Consider the following 8,503-nt stretch of genomic DNA (forward strand, 5'->3'; position numbering starts at 1 on the left):
ATGAGCATTTAGAACCATGACCACGCAGGGGATGTCCCTGCCAAGATAGAATACTCCAGGCATGCTACCCCTAGGATTCTCCCCATTTTGCAGATGAGTTGCAGAGAGGTTAAGGTCACATGGCTAAGATAATGAAAGAATTGCATCTTGGCCCCCTGCAGTGACATTCTAGATTGGAAGCAAGGGAAACTATCACAGAAGCTGCCCTGATATGCCTAGAGTTTTCATTCTTTCTTTCTGGAAGGAAGGTGGTGTTGGAGGCACACAGAACTACATTGTCTTCAGCTTACTGCTCCCCAAAGGCAGTTAGTTTCAGAAGTGCTTCCATCTCCCTCTCCTCCCCCTAGAACCAGCCAGACGTCCTTCCGCCCACTCACCATGTGCTGGCCATGTGCAGTTAAGCTGTCTGTCCCTAGCACCTCTGCGGGGTGGCAACAGCTCGGGCCTATCAGTAATCAGCTTCAGAAACCCCACTGCTCATCAGCACCCCTGCATCTCCAGCTAGAAATAGCCCTGGAGTTTCCATGCACCATAAAGAGCAGAATAGGGATGGGTGTGAGTAAATTTTTTTTTAAAAAAGCTATTTGGTACTAAACTGTTTTTCTTTTAGGCTGTGTACATAAATTCTTTCCAGTGTCGACAGAGCCTAGCCACATTTGGGGAAAGGAAGCCTTCTACTCCTGCCAGTCAGGACAGAGACCTGGGCCCGCAGCCTAGCAGCTCCCTTGCTGGCTCTCCCATTCCCCCTTCATCTTCAGGGAAACAGCATGACTCTTTTCCTCTTGCTGACAGTTTCGGTTTCAGGTTTCCTCTTACAAATCTCCCTGCTCTTTCTAAGAGAGGGCCCTCATCACTCTGAGAACTGGATGTGCTGGAGCAGGTACAGGGGGGTGGTTGTAAGGGGGCAATTGGTGGTTCACAGAATGAGGTGGCAACACCCCATCTCTCTGCTTTCTGACTAAATGCTAAACGCACGTTCCTTCCACACCCTCCCTCATTACTTTGTCAGTCTTCCTAAAAACGAGAGGCTTCCTCACTGGGCTACTTCCTCCTTGGGGCCCCTTTGACACAGCCTCTTGCCAGGTTCATTGTCAGGGAGAAGAGCCTGGCTCCATTTCAGCCCCCACTTACCTACTTGGCTGGGTGCTTTCTGAGGGCACAACTTGCACAGCTGTGCAAGAAATCCCTTGTCCTCTTTCCCTACCTCCTGTTGCCAGTGTAGAGATGGGCATTTCTCACATCCGCGCTGCCTCCCACAGTCCATTTCCTCAAGGTCAGAGCATCAGCTGCATTCTCTGTGCCCTCACTCCTGAGCAGTTTTAATCGGAGAGCTACCAGGAAAGGAAGGGTCCCTAGATGCCAAGGATCCACATTACAAGGGAGAATTCTTGTCACCAGGTTGTTAGCTCAGGCACCTGTCACAGAGCTTGCAATTTTCAAGCACTGTGGGACATTAGTCACCTTGCTTTCAAAATGTAGTATTGTCTGATTTCTCCCATAAAAATCTCCTTTTATGGCATAGGTTATGATAAGGGTTAAGTAGAAACAGAGGAAAGACTATTCTAAGTCTTGAAAAGGCTGAAGCCCTTTATTCATTATTTGTTCGCCGTATATGTATCAAGTGCTGATTATGTGCCAGGAACTCTGCCAGGTGCTAGAATACAAGAATGAACAAAAAAAGAGACATGATTCCCATCTTTATAAAACTAATAAAGTGAGGAAGAGAGGTTAAACAAAGAATCCTACAAATACATATAATTATAAACTGTAAAAATTCTGTAAATGAGCAGTGCTCACTGCTCTTGAGGACAGAGAGTATGTCGTATTTCCTTTGGTATTCCCAATGCCTGTTACTTAATAGGTATAAATATTTATAGAATCAATGGATGGATGGATGGATGACTACAGGAAATAAAGAATGATTGCATAGTGTAAGAATCATCTAAAAGTACGTCATTAATAAGAAGTTGTGAGGATTGAGAGCCATTATTCCTGGGCAATTTTCTCATCTTGGTTATTAAACTTTCACTGTAATCCGAGATTATAAAATCTCTCCATAGGTTACCTATAAATTGAAGTGATACGCAGCTTCCCAGGAATGCAGTATCTCCTTGCCAGACCTTGTTTGTTCCTCTCTGAAATTCTTTGACTAAATGAATGTTTCTGGAAAACAAGTAACTTAAATAGTCCTTTAGCAAGGAGGGGCAAAACCTGCCACAGGTGCTGTGTGATTTCTACCACCTTTAATCCTCATAGCCTTCTTTAGGTTTTCCTTTGGGCTAATGTCATTGGGGTCATCGCTGAAGCTCTGATTTCTGCTTGATTTGGTTAAAGACTCTTTGCTTACAAGATACTGAAACACACTTAAAGGAAAAATTTTTTTTTTTCTTGGCTATTTCTTGGGCCGCTCCTGCGGCATATGGAGGTTCCCAGGCTAGGGGTCGAATCGGAGCTGTAGCCCCTGGCCTACGCCAGAGCCACAGCAACACAGGATCCGAGCCGCGTCTGCAACCTACACCACAGCTCACGGCAATGCCGGATCGTTAACCCACTGAGCAAGGGCAGGGATCGAACCCGCAACCTCATGGTTCCTAATCAGATTCGTTAACCACTGCGCCACGACGGGAACTCCCCACTTAAAGGAAATTTTAAAAAATTAGTATTATAAGGAAAGAGGGGAAATCTCCTTAGGAGTCAGTTTTTAGAAAGTAGAAGTAATGTTTCTCTCTTTCTCTTTCTCTCTCTCACTGAAACCGTGATGCCTCTCATCTCCTTTCTGCTCTGCTTGTCTTCTCCATTCTCCATATAGGCTGGCTTTCTCTGCAAGACTCTGGTTAGGATTACATTGAATCTATAGATCAAATTGGGAAGGACTGACATAGTGACAATATTGTCTTTCTATCCATGATCATAGAATATCTCTCCACTTACTTAGCTCTTCTTTGATTTCATTCATCAGAGTTTTGTGGATAGATCTAGTAGGTATTTTGTGAGGTTTATACTTAAGTTTTTCTTTTTGGGGAGTACTAATGTAGGTGATATTGTTTTTAATTTCAAATTCTACTTGTTCATGGTTAGTGTATAGGAAAACAGTTGCCTTTTGTATATTAACCTTGTATTCTGCAAACTTGCTGTACTCACTAATTTGTTCCAGGAGTTTGTTGGTCCATTCTTTTGGATTTTATACATAGACTGTCCCAAAGGACTTCATGGTTCAGCAGGAAACTCCAGACCTTCTTACCTATGGGGTATATTCCCAAAGAATATAGGGAGGTCCTGGAATACCAAGAATAGACAAGAACCCCTCTTGCACTAGGCCCATTGAGAACAGCCTAAGCCAAGGGAAGGAAAATACTAACAGAAATAACTAATAGGAGTTTCCGCTGTGGCTCAGCAGGTTAAGGACCCAATGTAGTCTCCATGAGGATGCGAGTTCAATCCCTGGCCTCACTCAGTGGGTTAAGGATCCAATGTTGGTGGTGTAAGTCACAGATGCTGCTTGGATCTGGTGTTGCTGTGGCTGTCTCTGATTCCTAGCCAGGGTACTTCCCTATGTTGCAGGTATGGCCACAAAAAGAAAAAAAAAGAAATAACTGTATTTATTTCTTTTTTTTTTTTGGTCACATCTATGGCATGTGGAAGTTCCCAGGCCAGGTATAAAATCCATGCCATTGCAGTGACAACACTGGATCCACTGAGCCACCAGAGAGCTCCCCAAACTGATGTGCTTTTTTAAAAAAGCTGTTAACTTCCTAAACTTGATAAAGACTATCTACAAAAACCCCACAGTTAACATCATACTTAATGGTGAGAAATAGATGCTTTCCACTAAGATCAGGTACTAGGCAAGGATGTCCCCTCTTACCACTACTTTTCAACATTACACAGAAAGTCCTCATAAATGTAATCATGCAAGAAAAGGAAATAAAAGGTGTACAGATTGGGAAGGAAGATTAAAACTGTCTTTGTTCACAGATGGCAACTTTACATTTGTCTGATCACTGCCTCCCACACCAGAACGTGAAGTTCCCCAAGAGCAGTGACTGGATCTGTTTTGCTTCACATGGCTGCCCTCACCCTGCACAATGCCTGGCACCTTGGAGGCCCCTGGTAAATATTTCCAGCAAGTCTACATACTTGACCTGGAGGATACGAGGCCAAGTAGGCGACCAGTATTAGGGGATGGTGGGGGAGATGATGCCAAGACAGGACTGTGCAGAGCCAAAATCCAAGTCAGGGTATGGGAGATTGTGGAGTAGGTCAAAACCCAGAGAGGAGGAGCCTATATTGAGCAGATCATGGAGGAGCCTCAAGGCAGCTCTGGAGAGGCAAAGAACAAATGAAAAAGGTCAAACTGACAGCGATCAAAGTGGGAAATAGCAAGCTAAGCAGGCAAATGGGAGGGTCAGCAACCAGAGGCTGCTGCCCAGGGCAGGTTTTTACATGCTTGGATGGGCAGGCCACTTTTTATGGGCAAAGGCGAAAGAGCAGGTAGAATGTGATTAGAGGCTGTCTAGAGAAGTTCTCGATTTTGGCCGTGCTTTTGAATCACAGGAGGTATTTTCTATCATAAAGACCGCAGGCCCTATGTCCAGAAATTCTGATGACATTTGTTTTTATCCTAAGATGAAAGAGAAACTATTGAAGATTTTAAAGGAGTGTGTATGTGTGTGTGCTGGTTGATGTTTGGGAAAAGATTGGGGAAACCAGTTAGAAAGGTATTAGGCATCGTGACTCAAGAATAGGTATTTTGCAGAACATCCCATACATTTAAAATATGCACTGGAAGTTCCCACCATGGAGCAGCGGAAAGGAATCTGACTAGGATCCATGAGGACGAAGGTTCGATCTCTGGCCCCACTCAGTGGGTTAAGGATCCGGTGTTGCCATGAGCTGTGGTGTAGGTCACAGACGCAGCTCAGTTCTGGCCTTGCTGTGGCTGTGGCATAGGCCAGTAGCTACAGGTCCAATTCGACTCCTAGCCTGGGAAATTCTATGTGCCATGGGTGCGGCCCTAAAAAAGCAAAAACAAACAAAAAACATAAAGTATGCACTGGTTCTAAAACAATAGTTTTTAATTTTGGCTGCACGTTGCATTCGAGAAGCTTTAAAAGCTATTGATGCCTGGATCTCACTCCCAGGAATTCTGATTTCATTGGTTGAGTGTTGCCTGTGGGGGGTTATTTTTCAAGACTCCTCCAGATGTTTCTAATATGCAGCCAGGGTTGAGAACCACTGCTTTAGACTTGTTGCTCAACGTGTGGTCTGAAGACCAGCAGAATAGGCATCATCTGGAAACTGCCTAGAAATGCAGAATCTCACCCCAGACACGCTGACTCAGAATCTGCATTTGAAGGAGAGTCTCTGGGGGATTCTTGTATATATTTAATTTTGGGAAGCATAGCTGTAGAGCAGTGATTCTCAAAGTGTGTAGCCCGGAGCAGCAGCAACCCTTGAGAACTTGTTAAAAAATGCAAATTCATGGGTCACCAAATGAAAAACTCTGGGGGTGGGGTTCAGGATACTGTTTTAACAAGCCATGATTCTGGTGCATTGCTAACATTTTAGAACCATAACTCTCTAAAGGGATAAAGCAATATTTCAGATGAGAAACCACTAGGGAATCTGGCCAGCTGAGTATTTTTAGGCTTGGGGGTTAACTCATTTCCCTAATCTCTTTGTGTAACTTTGGCTCTCACATTGAAAAGACTGAGATGAAAACAGTTTTTCTGCTGTGAGACCCACCTTCCTCCCATCTTGGAACACATCCGGTCAGAGCAGTGCTTGACATTTTTCTCATGGTCTCTCTGATCTCCCACTCCGGATCCCTGCCAGAGGCTACATCAACTCCTGCCCAAAGACTGACTTGCTGATGAGTTTCATATGAAACAAAGAAAAAATGGGGCAGAGCAAGCAGGGAAGGGGAGCAGCACAGCTGTGGAGCCTCAAAGGCGCAACCCAAGAACTAAGAAAGGAAACACTATCTGCTCACAGGAAGCAGGTTTTCTCTGTGGCCCACGTGCACAAAGCGAGACCTGGGGTAGTGGGAGAGACCACTGAGGTTGACTTAAGGCAGAAAATTCTCCCTGCAGGTGCATTTCTTTGGCTGCTCCCCTTTGTGTAACAGTGTGCAGCCACACGTGTGATTTGTCCCAGTGCAACCAACTCTTTTCTCTGACATCTTACGGCATAGCCAGGCTTTGGGCAGATGGCAAGCTGATTCAGAGAGCAGATTTTGACAGTGGAACAAGGGCCTAACATATAGTACTAATGAAATAAGTGTGGATTTTCCCTCTGTCCTCTGTTTTTGTGCATTTTCAAGCAGTGTTCAAAAGAATCTACCCATGTGCCTCAGGGACAGGATAAGGGCACTGTGTCTCCACTAGAGTGTTTAATATGGTGCAGGAGGAAGTTTTGGGTCCTTATCATCTTCCTCCCCTGTCGGGAGTCAGGGTGGGGGAGCTCCTTTGATGAGACAGAGCAAAGACATAGATATTTTGTCAGCATTAGAATGGGGTTGTATTAATGGGGGTCATATATTTCGGTGATGGGATAGTTGAGATATTATTTTGAGGTTTGTTCTTGTTATTTTTTCCCTCCCAAATTCCAAGAAGGTAGCTGGGTCTTTTGAGTTTTTTTCTGCCAGAAAAATATTCCAAAACTTGTAAACAGGCAAGAGAAAGTAGTACTAGGTGTTAAGTGTAGTGCTGGACTTGATTTTCTACTAAGGCAATTTTACAGCTCTGTAGGGGTGAGGTTAACTTGCAGATTTTTTGGGGGTAGAGACTCAAATAATTTCTCTCCAGCAGAACAGAAAACTCCCAAAGTCACAGTTTATGACCCTGTTGGACATTAACCAGTTTTTTATCTAACCCAGCAATCTACTAAGTTGTGTACAGCTTCAAGCTTCTCAAATGCTCTTTGGACCAGTTTTAATGTCTTACCAGTTCTCTCATAAATTGGAGTTGAATGCAGTCTTTGACATGTGCTCAGTTTATATTTACATGAGTCATGCTTTTAAATTTTCTGAAAATTTTATACTTCTTCAAAAACAGTTTATATTACAGACAACTTCTCTTTCTGGCTTTTGTTTTTTGAAAGCCCGAGCTGCTTCTGAGTTTGTGCAGAAGAGGAAGGAAAACAAGGCAGAAGCCTAGAGTGGAGTTGGGAGGTTCCCAAGGCCAGAAGGTGATGGTTCCATGCGCCCTGGAGGTTATGTTGACTCAGGCCTTCTCTCTCACAGAGTCCAGGGAAATGAGCAGGATTCCCTGAGGGGAGTGCTGAACTGAGGAGGCTGCATCTGAAGCATGGTGTTCCCAGCCTCCACAAAGATCCGAGTATAGAACAACGGTTCTGATCAAAGTCATTGAATTGAAGGGGCCTTGAAAGGGGACCAGCATGGGCTAAACATCTGAGGATCCTTGGGGATCGTCACACCACCCTAGAGGCATTAAAATCTCCATTAATGGCTGAGCTCAAATTTCCTGCCAGCCCAGTGGGCCAGAGATGTAGAATCAGATGTAAAGAAAGCAAATTAATGTGACATTGCTCAAGTCCCTGGATAATGGAATGAGATTCCTGCCTTCTCCATTAGCAGAAGAAAGATTTGTCCTATGACTTGAAAGTGTCTGAAAGACCCCAGAACCTTCCCACAAAGGGAGAACAGAGCAGCTAGTAAGGAGGTGTCCCTGGTCCTCTGGGGAACCTGATCAGCCTCTTCAAATCCACCACCAATGCTTGAAAAATAGCTCTCACCTCCCTGAGAACCAGCAACCCCTCAGATGAAAGGTAGGATCAGTGGAGCGGGCCATCACAGTAATCACTCTGGGGTGATTTGAGTGTTTCAGGGTGTCTCTTGAGCAAAAATACCAACCTAAGCACCTAAACTTCCTCAATCATATCTTTATTCCTTCCAGTCTTGAGATTTTCAGACTTCAGTACACATATTCCTGGGAAAACATGAACCTAAGTGAGTGTATTTAGTGCTTCTCAGGTATGTTCAGTGAAAATACCTGGATCAGACTCACCTGGGGAACTTGATAAAAACGTGTATTCCTGCACCCTGCCCCAGACCTACTGAATCTGTTCACTGGGAATGAGGAAGGGGGCAGGGTATCTGCATTTTTAACAGGGGTCCAGGTCATTCTAATAATCCTCTCAATTCTGAGACCTTCTGGAGTGGAATTGGGGGAAGGGCAACAATCTGGCAATAATCATGTAGGGCAGGAGTCACTGTCCCCAGGGGTCAGACCACAAGCCTCAAGGGTCTATGTGACGCCCACATGGTGTGAAGAGTCTGTGCATATAAGCTGATGTGTATTTTCCATGGAAGAGAGGTCCTAACCCCATCAGGCCTCTCAAGCCTTGCTCTTCAAAACAGCATCCGTGTCGGCATCACCCTGCAACTTGTTAGGAATGCTGATGCTCAGGCCCCACCCCAGCACTGTGGACTCAGAATTTGCATTTTAACACAATCTCTTGATGATTCTCTTGCATGTTATTG

The 8,503-nt window shown here is 44.6% G+C and overlaps 1 long non-coding RNA gene across 1 annotated transcript; it reads left to right on the forward strand.

Moving 5' to 3' along the window:
• The first annotated feature begins 818 nt into the window (after positions 1-818).
• LOC125128018 (uncharacterized) lies at positions 819-8,054 on the forward strand. The gene is made up of 3 exons (XR_007135116.1): positions 819-880; positions 3,976-4,110; positions 7,102-8,054. It is a non-coding gene; the product is annotated as an uncharacterized LOC125128018 (long non-coding RNA).
• Positions 8,055-8,503: the final 449 nt, after the last annotated feature.

Source organism: Phacochoerus africanus, chromosome 5 (genome assembly GCF_016906955.1).
Source record: "Phacochoerus africanus isolate WHEZ1 chromosome 5, ROS_Pafr_v1, whole genome shotgun sequence".
In the NCBI taxonomy this organism is placed as follows: Eukaryota; Metazoa; Chordata; class Mammalia; order Artiodactyla; family Suidae; genus Phacochoerus; species Phacochoerus africanus.